Below are 25,422 nucleotides of genomic sequence, written 5' to 3'. Positions count from 1 at the left end.
AGCCATTTCTCTCTACATATTTATTTGTATCTTAATAGACAATCTTAGGTAAAGTAAGCATAATTTCTTACCAAAGCAATTTAGCCAAATTTAGTTAATTATCTGAAGCCATAATATCATGATGTGCTTGGATGGTTTTCCCTAAATACTGTTTCCCATGAAAGGGAACCAGGAAATCTTGGAGAAATCTCCAATTCCACATCTGACTCCTATAGCTGGAAATGTACAAGATAAGCCTGGATTATCTCAAGATTGTGTCAAAAAGACACAGAGCATTTGAAGAGGTTTCCCTAGCTAAAAGTGAGACAATTTCAGCATCAAAAAGCATTGATATCTTAAAAAAAGTAAATAAAATGAGCCAAAGAAAAAAGTCAAGCACATATACAATACAAATACAAACAACAATATAAAAGCCTCAGGTCAAAAATAATAATTCGGGGGACTTCCCTGGTGGCACAGTGGTTAAGAATCTGCCTGCCAATGCAGGGGACACAGCCCTGGTCCAGGAAGATCCCACATGCCACGGAGCAACTAAGCCTATGCACCACAACTACTGAGCCTGCGCTCTACATCCTGTGAGCCACAGCTCCTGAGCCCACGTGCCACAACTACTGAAGCACATGTGCTTACAGCCAGTACTCTGCAACAAGAGAAGCCACTTCAATGAGAAGCCTGCACACCGCAACGAAGAGTAGCCCCCGCTCGCCGCAAACAGAGAAAGCCCAGGTGCAGCAATAAAGACCCAATGCAGCCAAAAAAATAAAATTAAATTAAAAAAAATAAGAAGAATAATTCATGTTACAGGGAGTAATGAGACACAGGGGACATTTTAAGTTATTAAAAGTACTATTCACAATAAATATATATCAATCATAAAGATTCATGTGATAAAAAATATGTCTGAATATTTAAATTAAAAATGAAAATGAAACATGACAAAAACGTAATAGTAGAAGATGTGAACATATCTCCCAGCTTTTGTCAAGGGAGTAGACAAATGTTTTAAGAACATATAAGAAATTTTATTAAGGTAATGAATAACTATTATTTTTTAAATGTTTTTAATTTTTTTTTACCTTATAAGCAGAAAGTATCATTTTGTTTGCTGTGTCCACGAATAGCTTTTAGAAAATGATCTTATTTTAAGCCACATATTAAATTTCAATTTATTTGGAAAAACACATTCTCTGTCTTCAATAAAATAAAATTAGAGGTAGTGGTAAGGGTTTAAATAAAGAATTCCTCCAATTAGAAATTTTACAATGGCATTCTAAATGACTTCTAAGTTAAAGTGGAAATAAAAACTGCATATATAAAAATTTTGTAAAAATTAAAATGCCAATTCAAGAAACTTCAACAAGATGTTAAAATTTTGCTCAAAAGGGATTATGTATCCCGATGGCTTTATTAATCTCAATACATAATGATGTAAATGAATGTATTATTCGAAACTCAAGGATTAGAAAAAGAATAAACATTGAAAACTAAAGAAAGGATTCAATAACTATAATTTCTACATTCATAAATTGACAAAATGCCATCATGTCTAATCAGGAAAATACAGAAGAATACAAAAGTATATACAACATTAAGCACAAGAATGAGGATAGAGAGACATCTAGATAAGAATTTTAAAATTATATTGACTTAAAATGTTATAGCTATATCTCAAAAATATATCAATGTAAATTTCAGATGCAGTAAATACTGAAATATTTTTAAATCACTAAAATAAAAAAGAGAATATTAATATTAACCTTGGATGGAGACAGATTTTCTGAGCATTACAACAAATGCAAAACTCAAAATGTTAAGTATTAGAAGGCTTGAGAGTTTGTCTACAGCCAACTCTGGATCAGTGCAGACAGATTCAATAAGTGAGTGGCAGTGAGAAGAGCAAGTGACCCAATAAAAGACCAACGAACATGTCTTTTTTGGATGCTCCAGGCCAACCATTCAATCCAGATTGAGATGGGGCTCCCACACTGGCTTGGATTTGGTTGAGGATATTTCCAGCAATGCCACTTCCAACCATATTAAAAAAATTTTTTTTCAGTCAAGCAGGGTCTATTTCCTATGAACCAGCCAGGTCAACTGGCTCAGACCCAGTGTTTTTGAGCAAATGCTTATTTGTTTTAATAGACCTTAGTTTTCAGAGCAGTTTTAGGTTCACAGCAAAACTGAGTGGAAAGTCCAGGGATCCAGGGACTCAGATGATGTCATCCAGACATGATCTGACTCCCTCCATCCTCTGTGTTGGCTTCATTTTCAGGTAAGCTTGTCTCATGGATGGCTAAATTGGCCCCCGGGGAGCATTAGGCCATGCTGTGCCAGTCCTTTCCTCCTGGAATCCTGTCGTGGTAAGAAAAAAAATGTCTAAAAAAAGCAGAAAACTCCTTTTAGAGGAGAGAAAAGTCTTTGCTGAGCAGAACACCTTGAGGAGGCTTTGTGGATATAGAAAGACACACTGGGGTCATGGCCAGTTGGGCTAGAAGAAACACATATTTTATTACCAAATCAAGACACTTTGGAGGGTAAGAGGGAGTACTATTAATCACTTCACTGGAAAACAGGTATCATCTGGCATCGTTCCCTATAAACTAAGCATATACTCCCCTTCTGAAGAAATGAAGCCAAGAGGTAACTAAACTGTTGTGCAAAAAAAAAAAAAAAAAAAAAAAGCACGATGAGATGACTAAATGACTGACCATACCAAACGTTGGTGAGCCCATGGAGCATCTGAAACTCTCACACATTGCTACCGGAAGTGAGATGGTACCTATCGGTATTTGCCAAAGAAAACTGAAGTCACAAAACCCAAAGCTTTGTACGTGAATGTTCGGTGGAACTCCATTTGTAATAGCCCCAAACCCAGAAACAATCCAAATCCATCAGCACACAAACGAATAAACATGCTGTGGTATATCCATGCAATGGAATGCTACTCAGCAATAGAGACACATAGCTATTGATGTACACAACAATGTGAATTAATCTCAGAATCATTACACTGAGTGCAAGAAGCCAGGCTAAGACAGAGAACAAACTGTATGATTCCACTTACATAAAACTCAAGAAAATACAAGCTAATATATATACAGGAAGAATGTAGATCAGCAATTGCCTGGGGAGAGAGGTAGAAAAAAAAAAGAATGGATGAAAGGGGGCACAAGGAAACTTTTGAGAATGATGGAAATGTTTGAGAGGTGATAGTTTTTTAGGTATGTATGTCAACCCTAATAGAATTGTACAGTTTAAATATGTGTAGTTTTGCGTACTTCAATTAGACCACAAAAAAGTTGGAAAACTTCTAAAAAATAAAAATAAGTGAGATTTTTTCTGGAGAGGTGGGGATTGGAGTAGTTTGAGCCAGGGTAGAGAGGAGGAGGTTGAGGGGGAGTGAGGGGGCCCAAGAAGAAGCAGAGTCTGAAGCCAACAGAAGAGACCAGTGCACATTCCCCAGTTGGGCTGGGGCCCCTGGAGAGAGGGTACCAAAATGCTTCCAGACGAATGATATCTGACAGTCTACTTTATCTGCTGCAGTATTCTCTGATGTAACCTTCATACTTACACCCTACGTCTTTAATAAGAAATGGCCTTGGATGAGCGCCGTTTAGGGGATATAAAGGAGCTGAATCTCTGATTCAGGATAGGGAGAAGGGACAGCTAAAATATGCAACATGAGAGAAAGATCCAGGATGCACTGGCAGCACAAAATCAGTCTGAAATGAACCAGTGAAATATGACTTTCAAGAATCGTCACTGAGATTTGGAATTTGGCTTAAGGTCCCAGCACACAGGGAAGCGGGGGATTTGAGACAGTGTCGTTTGACTTTTGAAGGCTGTTAGAGCCTGACTGACACCTGAGTTACATGACTGTCAAAGGGCAGTGGTCCCGTCATTCCAACCAAGTGCTGCATTTTGGAGCCACTGCTCTTTATAACAATTTTCACCTGGGGTCAGAGAGATCAAGGTCATTGGTCTTCTGCTTCTTAGTCATGGGTTTCAAAGGTAAATTTCAATTCAGGAGGAGGGAGAGGTGGTGGAAGGTGAGAAGGAAAAGCAGTTTTCAATGTTCAATTTCAATACCCACGGTGCCAACACTGGAAATGCCGTAATGAGCAAGATACTTGAGTCCTCTATTCCCAGAGCAGAGAAACCAGAAGGAACATAGACGTTAAATCAGGAAGAGCAATGTGTACTAGCATAGAGAGGAGAGGAAGGGAATTCCAATGTGAATTAAAAATAACTGAGTCTAGGGGACTTCCCTGGGATGTAAAGTGTAGGGTGGGATTTGAAACATGAATAGGGAATGTGCCCCACCCCCAAACACTCCCACTCCCTGTCCTTGCAGAGCAGTCCCCATTCTCCAGTCACTGAGGTTCAGCCAGGCTGCTGACAGCTACCCTGGCACCCACACTTGTGCATCGGCCAAGCTGGATACTGTCCTGAACATTGGTGTGACAAAGCAGCATCTCCTACTGCTGTGGCCTCAACAGTAGGTTTGTCACTCTCTACCACAGTGGGCTCCTGTGTTCCCAAACCAATGAAACAACCAGGCATTGGCAGTACAGTAAGTCCCCTACATACGAGTGAGTTCCGTTCCGACAGCACGTTCCTAAGTCCAATTTGTTTGTAAGTCCAGCAAAGTTAGTCTAGGTACCCAACAAACACAATGGGCTATATAGTACCTTACTCTAATAGGTTTATAATACTTTTCACACAAATAATAAATCAAAAACAAACACAAAAAAATAAACATTTTTAATCTTACAGTACAGTACCTTGAAAAGCACAGAAGTCCAGTACAACAGCTAACATCCAGGGGCACGTTCACATCTTTGAAAGTTCGCAACTTGAAGGTTCGTATGTAGGGAACTTACTGTACACTTGAATATTCTAAATCAGAGCCTGCCTTCCTGGGAGTCATGGCATGGGATGGCACAGAAGGGCCACAGATGGACACCGTGGGCGATGGTAATAGACATGTCTTCAGCCTCCACATTTAGTCATGGAATTTTACTTCCTCTTCTGCTCTTGTATATAGACACTCAGCCATGAGTCCCACTGTCAGAAGCACTTTTATCTGGTTCTCTGAGTCCACTGCTCTACCACAGAGCAGCCTGCGCTGGACTGTTACATTGGTGACCCCCAGTGAATCATGCTTCCCGGTACTCTCATCCCTATGTAATTCCTTCTCCCATCGATTCTGGGCTTGACCATGTGACTTGCTTGGACCAGTGGGACATTAGCAAGAGTAAGGCAAGCACGGGTTTGATGAGCACCTGCCCACTGGGTCCTGTCCTCTCGAACTGTTCCCTGTTGGAATTCAGCTGCCATGTTATATATAGGGAAGTTCTTGCTCTTCTGTTGTGAGAGAGGGGCCACGGGGAGAAGAATTATGGCATCCCAGCCCACAATCAGCACTGAGGCCTCAGGTGTGTGAGAGAGGCCTTCCAGGAACTTCCAGCCTAGCCCAGGCACCAGCTGGCTGAACCAGCAAGAATGGGAGAAGTCCAGCAGAAACCGCAGAAGCAGAGAGACCACTTAGCGGAGCCCTGCCAACCCACAGGGCCATGAAAAAGAATACACCACTATTGTTTTAGACTTATAAACACTGAAGTGCTTGCCTCACAACAACTGTTATCTTGTAGATGTGCCCCTCAGGCCTTGTTTTCCCAGACTTGTCCACACTGAGCCTCCATCAGTTCATCAATGACAGCTCAGATTTTCCTACCCGGGTGCTGGTTCCCAGGGGGTTTCTGTTCATGGGTCCCCACTCTAGTAAATTGTGATTCTTTGTATCCACCTGTCTGGGTCTCCAATTTTGGGGCAGGGGTTTTGCCCTGTGACTTCAATTCTCCAGCAGATGTAGAAAGAGTAGTTGATTTTTAGTTTTTCAGCTTTTTACTTGATGCTATGATAGAGTGACAACTTCCAAGCTCTTTCCATGCCAGATTGGAAATTGGAAGCTGGAAATCCAATGCTGGTTTTTTAATTGAGATTATATTGATAAGCAAAATTAAACTACTTGTTTAACATATTAATAGTTGGCTTTTTTCTGCTTTTATTCTTAGAACAATTCTCCTGTGGATGTTATGTTTTCTGGTACAAGTTTTTGAGTTGATCATAGTCTCTACTGAGGGCAGATACCTACCGATTTTCATTCTATGATTGCAACTTTCCCTTTCATGGGAAGCCACAGGGTAGGGTGCTCTTCTGACAGACGCGATATCCTCCAGGTTGGCAGGTAATGCCCTCAAGTGGAAGTGATCAAAGTGCTTCTCTGGTCACAGTACCTACACAATCTCCCAACAGGAAGCGGGCCTCCTTTGCAGGAGCAAAACGAAACTAAGTAGAGGGCTTCCCTGGTGGCACAGTGGTTAAGAATCCGCCTGTCAAGGCAGGGGACACGGTTCGATCCCTGGTCCAGGAAGAGCACACGTGCCACAACTACTGAGCCCACGTGCCGTAACTACTGAAGCCTACGCGCCTTGAGCCTGTGCTCCACAACAAGAGAAGCCATGGCAATAAGAAGCTCGTGCACTGCAACTGGAACTAGAGAAAGCCTGCGTGCAGCAACGAAGACCCAACGCAGCCAAAAATAAATAAATAAATTTATTAAAAAAAAAAAAAACTAAGTAGAGGTGGATTCCACCCCTCACTTTCCCCAGCTCCACTAGAGGTTACACTAAGGAAGTGTGGGCAGATTCCGTCCATCCTCTGTTTCTTTATTTGCTCCACTCCCCCGCAACTGATTCCATTGATGAAAAGTAGAAGCTCAGGATAACTGTAGAAATGGAGGTGCTGATGACAGCCATGGCTTGGGAGTGAAGGGTTAGGATGACTCCCATTGCTTTGGAAAGCAGAATTTTCACGGGAAGAACAGGTACTGATTTTATAGAAGTGAGGATAAATACCCAGATGTATTAATTAGAGTCCTACCAGCTTCTTCAAGAGATAAACCTCAAATCAAATTAACACAGTAGAAGTGTGTTTCTCACTCCCATTAAGTCCATTTGGCAGTTAACTGAGCAGGGAACAGGGAGGGAAGCTCTGGTCCATGCGGTCATCCATGGAGCCAGGCCCCTCCGTCTCGTGGTTCTTCCATGCTCTGGAGCCTCAGAACCCTCTCCACTCAGTCAGAAGACAAAGTGGAGAATCATGCAGGAGGTTTTATGAGCCCGGCTGGTAAACAGGACCCACCATACCTGGTCGTATGGCCACAGCTAACTGAAAGGGATGCTGGGGAATGTAGTCTTGCAGTAAATGAGAAGATGAACATTGGGTTTGGAGAACACCTAGTCAACTTCTTTTATACCAAGATAAGGGTAGACAAGACTGACAAGTCTTTGCTTCCTACATTAGTGACTGTGTTTTAAAGGATTAATGTGCATTAGCCACAGATTGTGTTTTTCAGCATACTCTTCTGTATTTTTAATGTCCTAATATTTATTTATTTATTTATTTTTAACGTCTTTACTGGAATAAAATTGCTTTACAATGGTGTGTTAGTTTCTGCTGTATAGAATGGAATGGAATATTACTCAGCCATAAAAAGAAACGAAATTGAGTTATTTGTAGTGAGGTGGATGGACCTAGAGTCTGTCATACAGAGTGAAGTAAGTCAGAAAGAAAAACAAATACCCTATGCTAACACATGTATGTGGAATCTAAAAAAAAATAAATGGTTCTGAAGAATCTAGGGGCAGGACAGGAATAAAGATGCAGACATAGAGAATGCACTTGAGGACACGGGGAGGGGGAAGGGTAAGCTGGGACTAAGTGAGAGAGTGGCATGGACATATATACACTACCAAATGTAAAACAGATAGCTAGTGGGAAGCAGCCGCATGGCACAGGGAGATCAGCTCAGTGCTTTGTGACCACCTAGAGGGGTGGGATAGGGAGGGTGGGAGGGAGACACAGGAGGGAGATATGGGGATATATGTATATGTATAGCTGATTCACTTTCTTATAAAGCAGAAACTAACACACCATTGTAAAGCAATTATACTCCAATAAAGTAAAGATGTTTAAAAATTTTTTTTCTTCTGTGTTTTCTTTTGGAGGTGATAACCAATTTTAGGTCTGTGCCTTTGCCAGTTAATTACCTCTCAGCTCCAAATTCATCCTCTTTGCCTGCTCTGTGAAAATGGATCTGGGCCCATTACATATTTTTTCTTTGCCTTTTTGGCACTGAAGGCTTGTCAATAGAGGGTAGTAGAGAGTATTTACTAGCTGTATTTATAGTAGCAGGAGGCCAATGGGTGGAGATCTTGCTACTCCCCTTCATCTGCCTGGCACCGGGCTGGCTCCTTGCTCACTGGCCTCTTGACATTTTCTTCCCTCTGAAATCCAGGAGGAAAGAAGAGTTTGCTTCCTGGTTCTAGAGTGCTCACACCACAGGCTCCTGCAACACACACAGCATCTCCAGGGCCAGCTCCTGCAGTGCTCTGTGGTCAGAGCACCCAGCAGCCAACAACATCCCCTGGCAACCCCTAGGGCCATTGTGTAGGTCAGTGCCTCCCTATGAACAGGTCCTAGAGGGCAGTTTTCCAGCATGTCCCACCAGCACAGCACACAGTGACTCTTTGCCATTAGGCACCCACAGCCATGTCCTAACAACATCTATATCTCAGCCCTGGAGACAGTGGCTGATCTTGATATCTGCTATGTCTCTATTGTTTAGTGTTTTTATTTCTCACAAGCCAATCCATTGTTACTTTAATCCCTGAATATAAAGAATATAAAGTCAATACTTCTTAATACTAACTTTTCCTTGTTTTGGTATGGTGTGAGTTATTAGTGAAAGATATTATATGGATATCTATTGTCCTAAAACCATTTGTTGAAAAGACTATTTCTTTCATTTAATTACCTTGGGGTCTTTGTCAAACATCAATTGACCGTACATGTGTAGGTCTATGTCTGGTATTTATATTCTATCTCATTGATTTATTTGTCTATTAATTCATCAATACCATACTATCTGGATTATTGTGATTTTATATTAAATCTTGAAATCAGCTAGTATAAATCCTCCAACTTTATCCTTCTCTTTCAGTATGGTTTCGATCATATTTGGTCCTTTGCTTTTCTGTGTAGAATCAACTTACTGATTTCTACCAAAAAAAGAAAAAAAAAAGGTTTTGACTGAGATGACACTGAATCTATAGATCAATTTGTGATGAACCAACATCTTAGCAATAGAGATTTACAATCCATGAACATGATATAGCCCCACTTTTATTTAAATCTACTTTGATTTCTCTCATAAATGTTTTATAGCTTTAACATACATATCTTGCATGTTTTTTGTATTAAGTATTAGGTATTTTAAGAGTTAAGGATTTTGTATTAAGTATTTCATGTTTTGTTATTATAAATGGTACTTTGACTTTTTTTAATTGTAATTTTTAAAACACTTTTTTAATATTGGCTTTGTATCCTATGACCTTGTTAATGTTACCAGTTAATTTTAGGAGCTTTTTTTGGAGATGCTTCAGGATTTTCCACTGGCTTAGCCAGTTTGAGCTGCTATGACAAAGCACTATAGACTAGGTGGTTTATAAACAATAGAAACTTATTTCTCACAGTCTGGAGGCTGGAAGTCCAAGATCAGAGTACCAGCATTGTTAGGTTTTGGTACAAGCCCTTTTCTGGGGTTGCAGACAGCTGACATCTCATATTCTCACATGGTAGAAAGAGTGTTAGCTAGCTCTCTAGATTCTTTTTATAAGGACTCTGATCCCATTCATAAGGGCTGCACCTTCGTGACTTAATTACCTCCCAAAGGCCCCATCTCTAAACACTGTCACATTGGGATTAGAGTTTGAACATATGAATTTGCGCAGGGGAGACACAAACATTCAGTCCATTGCATCTATGTAGACCATCATTTGATCTGCAACTAAACACATATTTATTTCTTCCTTTCCAGTCTGTATGCTTCCCTCCTTTTTCTTCTCTTGTTGCATTGGCTAGTAACTCCACTAAAAAGGTTGAATAGGAATGGTGAGAGCCAACAGCTTTGCTTTGTTTACAGTCTTAGAGTGAAAGCATTCAACCTTTCATTAAGACAAAATAATTAGAAATGTCAGCTATAAGTTTTTTCCTACATGCCTTTCATCATGTTAGGAAAGTTCCTGTTTATTCCCAATTTGCTGAGAGTTTTATCATGAATGGATCTTAAAGTCTGTAAAATGCCTTTTGTGCATTTATTCAGATTATCATATGGATTTTCTCTTTTAGTCTGTTGATATGGTGAATTACATGGCTTGGTTTTCTAATGTTGAACCTTGCGTATCAGGGATTCCCAGCCTGTTGCTTAAGCTAAAAAGCCCTGACATTCAAATTAGTTAGAACACATAATCAGTTATGATTAATAATGATTTATCATACAAGCTTTGAGTTTTTTTAAATAGATCTTTATTGGAGTATAATTGCTTCACAATACTGTGTTAGTTTCTGAAGATGTGGCACATATATACAAGCTTTGAGTATTATTCATTCAGTTCTTCAACAAGTATTTATTGAGACCTACTATTCTCCTGAATTAGGTGATTAGGAAGATCTGTGCTTGATTTTCTAATGAGATAGTCCTGACTCTGTAAGTCTTTAGCTATATGACCTTCAGCAAGTCATTTCACTTTTCAAAGCTTCATTTTTTAAAAAACAAAACATCAAACAGAAACAATAATTATACTTGCCTTATCCTAGATTCCCACAGGGCTCATTTCTTTCAGTTCTATTCTCCTGGAACCATCTTACAGAAGGCTTCCTTGACCACCCATGAAATGAGGCTCTTCTCTCACTTCCTTACTCCCAGCTTTTTTCTATGACACTTCAGGTATGAATTCATACTTTCTGAGTCTGTCCAGTACAATTTAATCTCCACAAGTTCAAAGTCTTCTGCTTTCAGCACTAGTTCCCAAAGCCTAGAGGTATACTTGGTATGGAGATATGATCAAATTGTATGTTGAATGAAGAATAGACTAAATGAGATTGTACGTGAAAAGCATGTAAGCCTTATCTGGCACAAGATAGATGTTCATTAAAACTAACCATTAATATAAATATGTATTCTTCATTGTGCTTTCTCATATATGTTCCAATCATGAATTGTCAGGTCCCAGCAGATGGCACACTCAAACAGGGTATTTGAGGAGAGTAATAAATGGGTTTTTTACAAAAGGTGATTTTAGGTAGAGAAGTTTTAAGGGAAACCAGCGAAGGAAAGAGAGGGCTGAATAACCAGAGGGGCAGAGTTTGGGGAATGGACCCCATCATAGGGCAAATACATATAGACCCTAACATCACTCCTCTCCAACTACTGGCTGAGCCCAGAAACCAGAGGGCAAGGGAACCCCAGTGAGGTGCTCCATAAAGGCCAACCTTTCAGGGAAAGAGACAGAGTGGAGAGGTGTAAAATAGATCTGGAGGGGAATATGCAAACTGTTCAGCACCCATAACACACGAACCAATTTTCCAAGTTTAAATGCTCAACAACTGGGAAATTTTACAAAGTGCTACCCTTCTAGGCTACCTTTTGGAAACATCTTTTTGCCCAATCCTTTCCCTCCTTGACCTAGCTCTAGAAGGGTTGTTTAGCTGAATGCAAGCCTTGGGTGAAAGTTCTTTGTTCCTCTAAGATTCTAAGAAGAGCACATTCATAAGGACCGCTGTAGTTCTCCCAGGCAATTTCCTGGTTCTGTTCTCCCGATCTGTGTCTTTTGCCATACAAATAAAAGAGAGCTGCGAACCCGGCAGCCAACTGCATTCGTGTAGCATGCAGTATGTCTGTGCATTGTTAAGCAGCTGCCACAATTTCCCCCAGAGGTTGCTACATTTCAGAGCTGGATGAGGTAATGGGGATATTTAGCCCAAATTAAGCTTGTAAAAGTGCTTTGGGAATCTTTGGAATGAAAAGGACCGTGCATACACAAAGTTCGCTATTAATTACACGATGTATGCCCAGGGTTGGGAAAAGATCTCTGCATGGGTGTCTCCCACTAGTAAATATGACTATTTCTTTGCTTGGACAAGATTAATCTGACAACTGAAATGCAGTAAAATAAACCTTAGGCAGTATTAGTGGTAGAAAAATTTGAGATCATTCCCCTACCTACAAATTGGAAATACTGATAATTATTACATCATCGAGACTAGGGGAGGGTATAATGGCAGTAATATGTATGAATTCATTTATGAGGAGTTTTTCTGAGGTGTCAAATAACATTCTTGGAATGGTAGCTAGATCATGACAAGGCTCCTTGTCATGCAAGGCTGGTTACAGAACCATCTACCTGAAAATGAAATACAACTTATCCCTCCGTCTGGGTTATATCTTGAAATACAGTCAGGCATGACTCAATTTATTGAGTGGACTGAGGGGCCTGAAGACAGTCAGACTGAGGGCTGGGGCTTTAAAACCAGACCTTCCCTCCTGGAGTGGGACAGGTGGTGGGCAGCTTAACCCAGTTACTGATGCTTGGAGGAAGTCCAGCCCAGCAGGCAGAGTTTAGCTTCTAAGAGAGAGGCAAGAGGCCAGGCCAACAGTCAATTTCAGAGAGTTTACCAGGAAGGTCCTCATAGGATAGAACAGTACAACCAGGAATGGCAGATACATGGAAATCCAAATGGGCAAGGACCACCATGGATGTCCCTCAGCAAGGGGCTCCAGCTCAGATTTTTACTTTACAGAAGGAACACTGGCAACTGGAAGCCAGAAATGGGGGTAAGAGGCAGGAGGTCTATGGAGAAAGACAACCAGGTGCAGGGAACATCACTGCTCCAGAATTCCTATATAAAGTGCATTTGGGGAAGGCAATCTGGTTGGAAAGGGAAGTCTGAGGCTGTGTTTACACAGAACTTTACATAAAGTTGATAAGATAACAGTTTTCCATATCACAGAACATAGTATTTATGGAAAAAAGGGGATTACAGCCCTACTCACCCACACATACTCATACACACTCACACTCACACACACACATACACACACACTCACAAGCTACCTCCATGCGCTACTAGTAGCCCAAAACTAGCTAACAGAATTAAAGTCCAAAGTTAGTGCAGGTAAGGAGACAGCAAGACTGAGGTCAGGATCTCAGCTCGGTCAGCTCTGCCAAGTACCAGGTGATGCCTAAAAGGCCCATCCTAATACACTCCCTATGTTTCTGATATTCACTCCCAATGGTCCTTTTCACCTGCATGTACAATACAAATGAAAGGCTTGTAGAATGCTCATTTCTGCAGCATTCCCTGAGCCATACATAGTAAGGGAAATTAGATACTTGAGCAGAAGGATGCATTCAAGACTCTTCACATCCAATATATCCCATCCACCTTCTCCCTTTATCACTTTCCCCAGTAAGTATTGCCTAACATGTCCTACTGGCCTGAGGATGTCTCTTCTGTGATTAAAACCCTCCCAACAAACAAAAGCCCAGGACCAGATGACTTCTCAGGCGAATTCTATCAAACATTTAGAGAAGAGTTAACACCTAAACTTCTGAAACTATTCTGAAAAATTGCAGAGGAAGGAACACTCCCAAACTCATTCTATGAGGCCACTATCACCCTGATACCAAAACCAAACAAAGATACTACAAAAAAAGAAAATTATAGGCCCAGTGTCACTGATGATCATAGATGCAAAAATCCTGAGGATGTTTCTTGAACCGCATCTAATTCAGGGGTGTTTTGACCCCAGAACACCTAAGCAAACTTTTTTTTTTAGTCTCTTTTTACACAGGTTGTGTCAGTTTTATGCATAAGACTCTGGGCTGAGGATCCACACCCTGAGCCTCAAGAAGCGAGAAAACTCCAGCTTCCATTATAGAGCCAGTTCCTTGTGACAATGGCCACTGGCATCATCTTCAACAGAATTTTCCTGACACCCCAGTAAGACACCCCAGTACAGCCCCAAACCATGGACTTGTTGTGCTAATGGGTCAAGATTACCTATAAAGTTGGAAATAAATAGAGGTGCCTGGGCCCGTCCATGGAGATCCAGTACTGTAGACTTGGGGTGGTATCTGGGCACTGAACCAGAGGCAAGAATGCCATCAGTCAAAATCCAAATGACAGCCATTATGGAATGAAAAAGACTTCTAAGTGTTCCCGGTGATATATTCTTCCGCATGAAGGGATGAAGAGAATTTGAATTCAGGAAACACAAGTCTTTCCCACTGTATTCTGTTCTGCATGCAGAATTGTACAGCCCTCTACACTATTGCATGTTCTCTGTGCACTTCTCCTTTGTTTGAAAACCAAGGGGGGAAAGTGGCAGGGGTGGTGGTAGTGTGATGAATTGGGAGATTGGGATTGACATATATACACTAATATGTATAAAATGGATAACTAATAAGAACCTGCTGTATAAAAAAATACATAAAATAAAATTCAAAAATTCAAAGAAAAAGAAAACTCAGCAACCAGGAAGTGATTGCTGTCATTGCCGGCTTGGCAGGGGCACTACTCCACAGCAGCCCTAAACAAGGAGCCTCTGGCCCTGTGTTGTGTGCGGATTTCAGGGATCTGTCCTGAGTGTCAACTAAATTTGTCTTGACCTTAGAACAGATGTTTCCACTTAATTTTTCGGAGCCATAGACGGTAATCAACTTACAGCAAATCTTGTTCTCAGATACAGCCACCGGCTTCCCAGAGCAAAACCGGCAGCATTTCAGCAAATCCCCGGATGGAGAACTTGGAGGAAAGCAGAGAAATGTAATGCTTTGTAAATGCCAGGCGTGGTAGGTACACAGAAAGAAAAATTGATTTAGATCAGAAAGAATGCAAGATATATTCTATAATCAAGGACCTTGGTGGCCGAACAGGATCCCCTTAGGAGATGAAGCTCAGAGCTCTGAGATGGTGTTCCTCAGATTTAATGTGCATACAAACCACCTGGGTCCTTCTTAAGATGCATATTCAGATTCAGTGTTTGGTCCTGAGACTCTGCATTTCTAAAAGCGTCCCAGATAATGCTGATGCTCCAATCCAACAGCCACATTCTGGTAACAAGACCCAGGCCACAGGCCTCTGAACCAAGTTCAGTAGACAGATTATCAGCTTTGGTGAATTATCAGCCAAAGACCACAGTGACTTTAAGGCCAAAGAGGAACTTGATCTTCATCAGGCTCTCCAAGGGACAAAGACCTTCCCATCCATTGAGATGCAAAGTAATTTTGTATCCTCTCTCTCCCTCTCTTTCTCATCAGAGCCCCAAATAACCTGTCCTATAGACTCCAATGTTTTGCAATTGTGAGTTAAGTAAAGGAGACATTAAGATGATTTCAAATTTCGAATAAAAATTGAGTCTGTTTCTTAGGCCACGTTTAATTCAAGCTCTTGCCATTGATTTTTTTGGGGGGATGGGGGTTGGATTCAACCACATCATCACTTTCACCCTTTCTACACTAATGAAGGGCTGAAGAGTTGGATTTTAGGAGGAACTGGGTGAGTGTCCTGCTCAGTGTCTGCCATATTCAGTCCCCCAGTCTCCTTGTGACAAATGGCAGCTGGCTCGGTTTCAGACTGCTGCCCCAGGTTCATGTGGGGACTGAAATCATGACTGGGGTGCATTAGAACAACCATGGTAAAGCAACTGAGCAATGGACCAATGAATGTGACTAATGATGCCGAAAATTCAGCCTCTGTGCACTGGTGCGGAATTGAATCTCAGAGACAAAGTTTTGGGTGAAGTAGAAAAAACTAGCTTTATTGCTTTGCTAAGCGAAGGGGGACACCGCGGGCTCATGCCTCAAAAACTCTGTCCCAACCCCGGGCGGGGGGTCAGGCGGGGGAGCGTGATTTGGTGAGGAGTTTTATAGCGAAGGTTCAAGGGCAGGGTTGCTGATGGGGATCAGGGTGCACGCAGAGCCTGCATTCCTTTAATCTGGCCCGAGGTGGTCTCCTGATGAGCTTCTCGAGGTTATCAAACTGTGACCCCTGGAATGAAAAATGCTAACATCTTCCATTTGTTGGGGGTTTTAGTTCTGCAGAAGACCTCAAAGATACTGTTATGTGTTACCCTTGAGGTGGAGCCAGGACCCTGCCCCAAAGCTGCACTATTGTTTCTTGGCTGCTCCTCCCTTGTGTCTGTATCCCCTCCCTTCTCTGATTAGCAACTGTTCGAATCTGCCCTTCGAAACTCAGGGCAGGTCATGGAGGCTGGAGTCTATTCCTTACCAACAAGAAATGGGGGACACAGAAAGGCTTCTATGACCAGGAGCTCCACAGGGTCCTGCTCGGTTTCACTAACAGGAAAAGCCAATTCTGGTAAGGCAGGGCCTCAAATCCCAGGGCTGAAAACATGACGTTTAATGCTACCCCAAATATGATACGCAATCACCTAACGCATTCACTAAACGGCAGAACCCTGGCTGCCTGCTTGCTATGCCTATCTGAATCTTTCCCTCCTTCCACTCTGGCAGCTCATGTAGCTGGCCTGAGTCCCCTTATCATGGTATTTTTGTAAGTCAAAATTTAATACATATTTGCTGAACCATTTTTTCACTGTAGTCCTAAAGAAGAAAAATGATTCTTTCCAAAAAAAAAAGCCTTGCTAGGACTTATCAATGGAATATGGAATTTATCAGAGTCAAGCTGGCAGAACCCACCATGTTGCCCATCCCCCTGCTGTAGGCATGACTAATGTTTAAACATCCCTGCTTATTAAGACCTTTTGTGTTATTTCATAATAAGCGTTAGAGAAACAGATTCTATAACCTTCTTAAAGAATGTCATTTACGGTTAAGAGCATCTACGGTAAGGAGATTCTTCTGCTACCTGATTGTATTGCTTTGCACTGACAGTTTTAAAAGAAAAAAAGGAAACAAAGGATCACAATGCAACTACCATGAATTCTGCTTCCAATATCACACCTTTTAGTGGACATCCTTCTTAGCACATTCCCTTATAGGCCCTAGAACAGAATGACAAAACCACCAAGTTCCTGGCACTAACAGTTTCCTGGCATTCCTTTTTGAACAATATAAGTAAAATATGGTTTTTGAAAAATCTATGTTTATATTGAACATATCAGTTTGCATATTCAAAGAAAGACAAAGAGGAGCTTGGGATTAACATACACACACTACGATATGTCAGATAGATAACTAACAAGGACCTACTGTATAGCACAGGGAACTCTACTCAACATTCTGTGATAACCTACATGAGAAAAAAATCTGAAAAAGAATAAATATACATCTATGTATAACTGAATCACTTTGCTATACAGCTGAAACTAACACAACATTGTAAATCAACTATAATCCAATAAAAATTTTTTTAAATGAAAAAAAAAAAAAAGACACAGACCACAGCAATATGGCAGCCACCAGCACATGGAGCCATGTCCACATACATCTAAATTAATTCAAATCAGGTTATGTTAAAAGTTTAATTCTTCAATCGCATTAGCCACATGTCAAGTGCTCAATATGGACAGCTAGTAAGTATTTTGTATAAACGCAGGCATAGAACATTTCCACATCAGAAGAAACTTTTGTTGGACAATGCTGGTCTAAAAGGATGCATAGCGGATAGTAACTATTACTGATATCCCAGAATATTAGTGGTGATTATCTCTAGAAAGTGAGATTGGAGGGTGATGGAAATGTTGTTTTCTAATTTATGTGCTATTGACTTCAGTTACTTTAAGGAGTCTTATTTACTTTTATTCTTTTTTTAACAAGAAAATCCTGAAGGTTGGTGAGGAATCTAACTTTAATTAAATGTATTTTGGAGCCACGTTGGGTCAATGTGTCCTGTTTCTTTATGTGCATTTAGGAATCAAGCTCTTTTTAAGTAGATATGGGGTATGCCCATGTGAGCACTGCTCCATGATCAAAGCAGAATTATTCTCACTGTTTTTCCCATTTCTATTCTATGAATAAAGGAATGAAGGAACATAAGCTTGGAAGCACAATTCTAAGTTGAATTGAGTTTAACAAAAATGTATTGAGCTTCTGTTGTGGTCTGCCCTGTGTATCAGAGTATAAGCATGAATGTCACCCTTGAGGATCTTACAGTCTGGTGGGAAGAGAGGTCTAGAAACAGATTATTCCAAGGCAGGGAGGCAGGTGTGATGATGGAGGTACATGTAGCAAGTGACAGGAATCCAAGAAGGGTCATTAGCCCCACCCTGAAGATCAGAAAAGTCATAGTTCAACTGACTTAGAAAAGGGGAGTACATATTAATGAGGAAAAGAAGGCATTTGGGGAAGGAGAAGAAATCCATGCTTGGAAAATGATATGAGCAAAGGAAGGGGTTAAAACAGAGAAGGGTAGTGCACTCCCCAGGCAGGGTGGCCCCAAGTGGGACAGGCCACCCTTTGGCTGAAAGGCTTATGCTCTGCCTGACTCTGGAAGGGATGGACACTGCACTCTTGGTGAGAACAGCAGGAGCTGTCATGTCCAACAGCCCTGGGCCTGAATCCCAGCCACTTTCCTTCCCAGTTAATTGAATGTGTAAGCCACCTCACTGATGCAAGCCTTCTTTCTCTCTGTGCAAAATGCCCAGTCATACCCAGCTGGCAGGATGGGGTGAGGACCAAGCAGGATAAGATGCGTAAAGCACAGCACACTGCTGGCCCTGATGCCCTGTGATGCTCTATCACTTTCTTCTTTTATCCCAATTGTACCATTTACTAAAGCATTTCATTCCTGGGACTCATGGAAGAGGTGGAATCATGATAACATCACCAGCATCGTTATACTGAGCATCCTTTGTGCTCATCGTCCCCGTGTCAAGGGCAATCACAGTCCCCGTCTCTATCCTCCTAACAAATCCCCGGAGGAAGAAGTAGTCCCCTCCCCGCCACTTTGTAGCAGGGAAAGCTGAAGCTTGGCGTGGTAAAGTGACATTCCCAAGCTCCCACACCCAAACTTGAAGCCCCAGAACTTGCAGTAACGTCTGCCTGGCCGACAAGCCTGCCTGGGGACCTCTGCGCGCTGTGCTTCTCCAAGAGGAACAGCTGATCATCATTTTGATGCAGCCGAGGATCCACTTTTCAGAAGAGATTTTGGAAACAGTTCGAACAACAAGAATTATCATTCATGATCTCAGTTCCCTGAAGGACCGTGCACAGGACTCTGTTTTAAAAGCGCACAGAGTTTCTCTTAGGATAATATGCCTGCATGATTTAATTTTTTCCCCAAGGCAGAAAGGGTAGCCTGATTTGGACCTTGACCTTGGAAAGCCAAGCTCTAGCAAGCCTGGGCAGACCTCCCCCCCCACCCCGCCCAGCCTCCAGGGGTTCTAGGTGGCTGCAGGGTGGGCTCTAGGAGACCCTAGACTCCAGCTGTTCAAATTCTGATCAAGGAGTCATTCAAATAACAATAATTGCAATGGTAGCTGGCAAGCAGTTTCTCCATCGACAGTAGGCAACCCAGGTACCTCTTCAAACCCCCAAAGCCCAGCCAAGGAGCTGACGGGCTGGAGCCACGAGACGGGACCCACTTAGTGTCAGCTGGAGCCCATCCACCACCCTCTCCCGCGCTGCCCTTTCCGGGTACCTCCCAGGGCCCTCTGCCTCTGGCCAGCGTCTTGTTTCAAGAGAGAACAGAGGGAACCACAACCCCGGGGAGGACATTTTTAATCAGTTACCAGACGCCTTTGAACTTCAGCATGAGTCCCCCTCAAGGTGTGCTTCAAATTTAAAGTGGAAGCCGTGGAGAGAAGCAGTCCGAGATAATCGGAACCAGAGTGGCAAACGCCAGGCATGCACGTGTACATCAGCCGGGCCCCCAAGCCCCGTCCTGCAGACACAGACATTAGACACAGGACTCCAGAGCTCCGGCCCTGCTCCGAGGATCACCCTGTAACTCTGCTGGGATGCGGCTACGGAACAAGAGGTCACCCCGCTGAGTCCCCGCTGGGACCAACATACCTCTAGGGCCCCAAACCCAGTGGGTTTGTCATCTGTGAGCGAGAGAGGCTGATTATCATTCTTTTTTTAAAATTTATTTTTATTGAAGTTTAGTTGATTTACAACATTGTGTTAATTTCTGCTGTACAGCAAAGTGATTCAGTTATACGTATATATACATTCTTTTTCATATTCTTTTCCATCATGGTTTATCCCAGGATATTGAATATAGTTCCCTGGGCTATCCAGTAAAACATTGTTGTTTATCCATTCTCTATATAAGAGTTCGCATCTGCTCTGATGATCATTCTCAATATGGCTGTTTATTATTTGCATCCCGAGACTCAACAATTACTCTGAGGCAGTAAGCATTGTCCAAAGCACTTTAGCAATAACCCCTCATTTAACCTCACCCAAAACCTTGCAAAGAAGGAAGCACCATCCCCTCTGGACAAATTAGGAAACCAAAGCTCAGAGAAGTTAAATAAACTGGCCCAGAAGACGCAGCACGGCATGGTGGAACCGGGGTTACTAAGGACATATTGTGATGATTAGTAAAGAAGGGCTGGATGTTTGTTAATTGGCTTTAAGTGACATCTGTGCAATTAGTCCTCATGTCGAACTGATCTTAATTTCCTCTGGGCCCTGGATCTCCCATCAGGAAAATGGGACTCATGGCTCTGCCCATTAAGACCTACTCACTAATTAACGGAGTCACCTATAACCTCTACGTGCAAGGTCTCGACTCTTAATCGTGAAGCACTTATATCTCTCTGCTCTTTCAAAGCAAACTTCACAAAAGGCGTGCAGGCTGTGTGGTGTATGTGCACACATGGGTTAAGATGCAGTATCTATTTAGCGAGTGGTCCCCAATGCAGGCAGTGTATTGGATACTCTGGAAATCACGTTTTAAGTGATGGGGGGGTGCTGAAGAGAACATGTCCCTTTAGAAGAAATAATGAGGTCTTTGTCTAATTGCTCATTCATCACAGGATTTTATCTCAGTCTGCCAGCCCACGAAAAGGAAAAGGCATCCACTGATTTAGCCTTAGTTCATCTACGACTTGAACCAGCATGTGCTTCTAATGAAGCGAAGACTTTCTGGGCTGGAGAATTTACTCGTCTAGAAGGTAACTGAATGTTCCATCACCTCCTCTAATTGAACAGTAATAAAAATGTCACAAACGGTGTCAATTACCCATTGATGGGTTGCTTTCCTCCTATGTACCTTTTAAGACAGCAAGTGGTTCTGGAAAATACTCCAGGCTGCTTTTTTTTTTTACCTCCAACTCTCCCCACACCCAGTAATATTTCTTTCAGAAGTGACAAGGAGAGAGTGTCACTTGTTGGTGTCTGGTCATTAAGTATCTGTCGGAATCCAGTGACTTAGGTTGAGTCCAGACACTCAATCACAGAATGGGGGGGGGTAGTCAAAATAAAAGCAGAAAGTGAGTGTTGGTTAATTATGATCTAAAACGTCAATAAAGTCTTCTGATGGCAGATTTAGGGGAACTCATTAGAGAGTGGAATTCAATTGTGGAGAAAAGCAAGCTGCTACAGCTCCAAAACCAGCGTGTTTCATTAGGGTCTTCAAATGGGATGAGAGAAATGCCTCCAGGGCCTGAGTCCCCCCGCCCTCCATCCCAGCAGCCTACCAGTGGAGCATCTGTAAAGCATTTGCAGGAATAAGTCAAGAAGTAAGAAAAGAATAAGATAGCCAGGTATCCAGCACAAGCTACTTTCTTCTCATTTCACAGAATGAAATCCCTTACTTAAGAAAGCCAGAGAAACTTAAGGACCGTAAGGATTGCAGGGGCTGCAGTGGCCACAGTTTTTTTGCTCGGCCAGCATTAGGCATCTTAAAGCCATAGGCACCAGGGAGAGACGTGGGACACTTTCGTGTGTGTAACCATTTTGAGTGTGGCTATTAATAAGAAGCCGAATAGTGCAAGGCTGCAGAAGATGACAGTGAAAACTCCTTGTGAACCATATAGTATATATTTGTTTAAGAGTGGAATTTGGTCTGGAACTTAAATCTCCCAAGGCAAAGCTATAAAACAGGCAGTGTTTATCTTTGGCTTCTTACTGCCAGAATCCTCTCCTTTTGGGGGCCCTCTGTTCCCTGCATGTTTGTCCTCACGGCTCAGGGTCCTGTTCCTCAGCCTCTTAAAACTTACCTATCCATCTTTTATGGATCAAGCGCCCAGCTTGTGACACCTTGCTAGGCTATGGGGGAGTGATAAAAAGTTGAGCAAACTGGAGTCTGTGTCTCCCAGGATCTGTTAACATTGTTGGAGAAACAAGAGATGAACATATGCCAAGCATCCATCCTACTCTGTCCGAGCCGTTCCTTAAAAGAAAATGTCCGGTTCTCCCCATTTATCAGACAAGGTGATCTGATTTGAGGCTCACAAAATCTGTACCTGAACATATATACCCAGATCCCCATACTAAAAAAAAAAAAAACAAAGCCACATGAAATCAAAGCATCTCCTCAAACAATCAGGCCCTAGTAAAGGGCAAGGAGCAAGGCAGTGAATGATAACAGTGTGTTTATACTACTGGGTGTACTTTCATGGGTCCGTTTCTATTGTCCAGCCCTTAGGAATCAGGTTTTCTCTGCCTTAAAACATGGAAATAAAAAGCTGGCATCACATATTTCTCTGAAGCTGGTGCCTCCCCTGGAAGGTAGGGATTTCACAAATCAATATGAAATAGATGGGCCCCAAAATGGAAAAAGAAATGGGGGGGGGAAGAAAACATACCCATTAAAGGAGAAAAGAATTCAATTTTATTAATGCTCAAGTACAAATTAAACGACTGTGAGTGTCATTTTTCACCTATGGTTAGTGTCCAAAATTGGTGACGGGTTAGTGAAAAGGGGACAGCAGTTTGCTGCTTAGCGCAAGTGCAAATGGGGACAATCTTTTTACGGCACAATTTTCTGATCAGTAATCGTCAAAATGTTCATAGCCTTGGGCCTGGTAATTCTCCTTCCAAGAATGTATCTTTAGAAAATAAGCTCAGATGCATTTGAGGCTCTAAGCACAAAAGCATCCAGCACACATCCCCGCCCCCAAGCATGGCTGCCTCGCCTGGGCTGGGCTGCCAGGAAGCCTCCTGCACCAACTCCCCCCCCCCCCCCCGGGAGCAGCTTACACTTTTCAAACACACTGAAGGAATCCAGATGTGCCCCTGACCTCCCGATGGTCTAACGTCATGTCGGCCCTCGATCCTTTAACCTAAGGGCTATTAGCAGGTTTCTGCCTGTGTCTCTGCCACTTACTCTGTCTGCACACTGCCCCTCTTCCACTGAGGGTGAGTCATGGGCTTGCCTTTTCTTTCAATTCATTCTCCTTATGCAGAAATTCCTGGAGATTTGGTGTGCACATTTCAGCCCGACCAAGCATCAGCACTGGCTGCAGTTTTTCCTCTTCTTTTTCTATCGGTCATTTAATTTATTTCTTTATTAGTATTTTTTAAATTTTTTATTTATTTATTTTTGGCTGCATTGGGTCTTCCTTGCTGTTCACGGGCTTTCTCTAGTTGTGGTGACCGAGGGCTACTCTTCGTTGCGGTGCGCGGGCTTCTCATCGCAGTGGCTTCTCTTGCTGCGGAACACAGGCTCTAGGTGCGTGGGGTTCAGAAGTTGTGGCTCGTGGGCTCAGCAGTTGTGGCGCATGGGCTTTGTTGCTCCACGGCATGTGGGATCTTCCTGGATCACGGCACAAACCCGTGTCCCCTGCATTGGCAGGTGGATTCCTAACCACTGTGCCACCGGGGAAGCCCCTCTATCGGTTATTTTAACGGGGATCTGGAAGGAGAGGAATTCAGACACTTGTTCTGACATAACATCCTTACCCAGAAGTCCTGGGTTGCTTTTCTAAAACAAAAGAGCATCAGAGGGAGGCGAAGAGGGAGGACAGAGGGGAGATCCATTTGCGTGGTCCTCTTCATAACTGCAGATAAGATGCTGCAAGTTTGTCTGTTGGTGTGAGTTATTTTAAACAGTTTGCCACTTGTCTGGATGTTACTGAGCAGGGGTTTGCGGGGGAGGGGATTGGAACAGAAAGAAAAATAGCTGCAGACTTCTGGTGAAGAGTAGATTTAGATGTGACACCATGATGCAAGGGAAGGGACTGGTTTGCCAGGAAGGACCTTTAGAATCTGGAGTCAAGATAACTGGCATCCTGAGAAGTCACACAGAGCCAGTGAAGTACACCAAAAAGCAAAAAGGAGAGAGGTTTCTAAAAGTCTTATTTTGTCCCCTCTTGCAAATTTTCCTACAAATCTGGTGGTAGCAGCCATCTCCTTTGCAATCCCTGAATCAAAGGTCCACCCTGATGAATTGCACGAAGATGTTTGGCTACACAAAATCGATTTCCTCAGAGAGCGATTAATTTTGTTGGCTATTTTGAAAGTGAGAAGTGGATAGCCAAATGCTTTCGGAGTAACGTACAGATTTGACAGAATACAACCAGAGCTGTGTAGAAGCAGTGTTGGCTTTACAAAACCCTTTAGAACATACTAAACCATGCAGTTGTAGTTTCTTTGTCTTTTAATATTCATCTGAGGTCTACAGACTTCTTTTTTCCATCTTCAAATGACCCATAGTTGATCTTCTCCAGAGGGTCTTTCATTCTCTATGGCGCATCGTAGTAAAGATAGCCATGCAGATAGGGAAACTCCAGGCTTGATTTGGCAGTTATTATTTTTGAATCACTGAGAACCCTCACAAAATTGTCATTGAGTTCAACAAAATTTGTCATAACATCAATGGTGTGCATATGTGTGTGTGTGTGTGTGTGCGTGTGTGTGTGTGTGTAAAATCTTTTTTAAAACCAGGCTGATTATAACTGGAAAATGCTTGAGAAAAAACAAAGCTGATCAAGGAAATTTGGGTGATGTTTAACAGCTGTTTCCTGGGTACATATCTGTTATATTTTTTCAACCACAATTAAATGTGATTTTAAGAATCATTTGGTATTTAAATAATATACTATGATTGTCATATGGAATTTTAATTAAATGCACATTTTCTTCTAAAATATGAAGCGTTACCACTGTGAGAAGACCTTTTCTCTCCTAAGAACATTTTTTAAGAGTAATGTTCCCTGTGATTCAGTAAAAACAAAAAAATTCTTTTCCAATATTATTTACCCTCCTCCACTAATCCAGCATTTGATGAGTCTTAAGGGAATAAAAGACAAGAATTTTAAACTAAGTAAGTGTTCTCATAATCTCCAAATGAGGATAATGAAAACAGTGCACAGAAGGATATGTTTAAGATAAAACATTCTTCAAGTAAATAGCACATAAGAAGCAGAAGTTACTTCCATTCTGTCTCTGTTCAAGGCATTTCCTATACGCCATGTTTGTAAAGCAGTCACATTCCATCTTCTTTACCTTTGTTCTCCTTCTCTTTGGGAAACTTTATATCTTATATATTTTCCCCTCAGCATTCAAAGGCTCTGAACTTAGATCTTAGTTAAAAGCAAGCTTGTAGGGCTTCCCTGGTGGCGCAGTGGTTGAGAGTCCG

This window comes from Mesoplodon mirus (assembly GCF_964341445.2).
Source record: "Mesoplodon mirus genome assembly, chromosome: 9".
Taxonomy (NCBI): Eukaryota; Metazoa; Chordata; class Mammalia; order Artiodactyla; family Ziphiidae; genus Mesoplodon; species Mesoplodon mirus.
Note: the sequence above shows the minus strand (reverse complement) of the source record.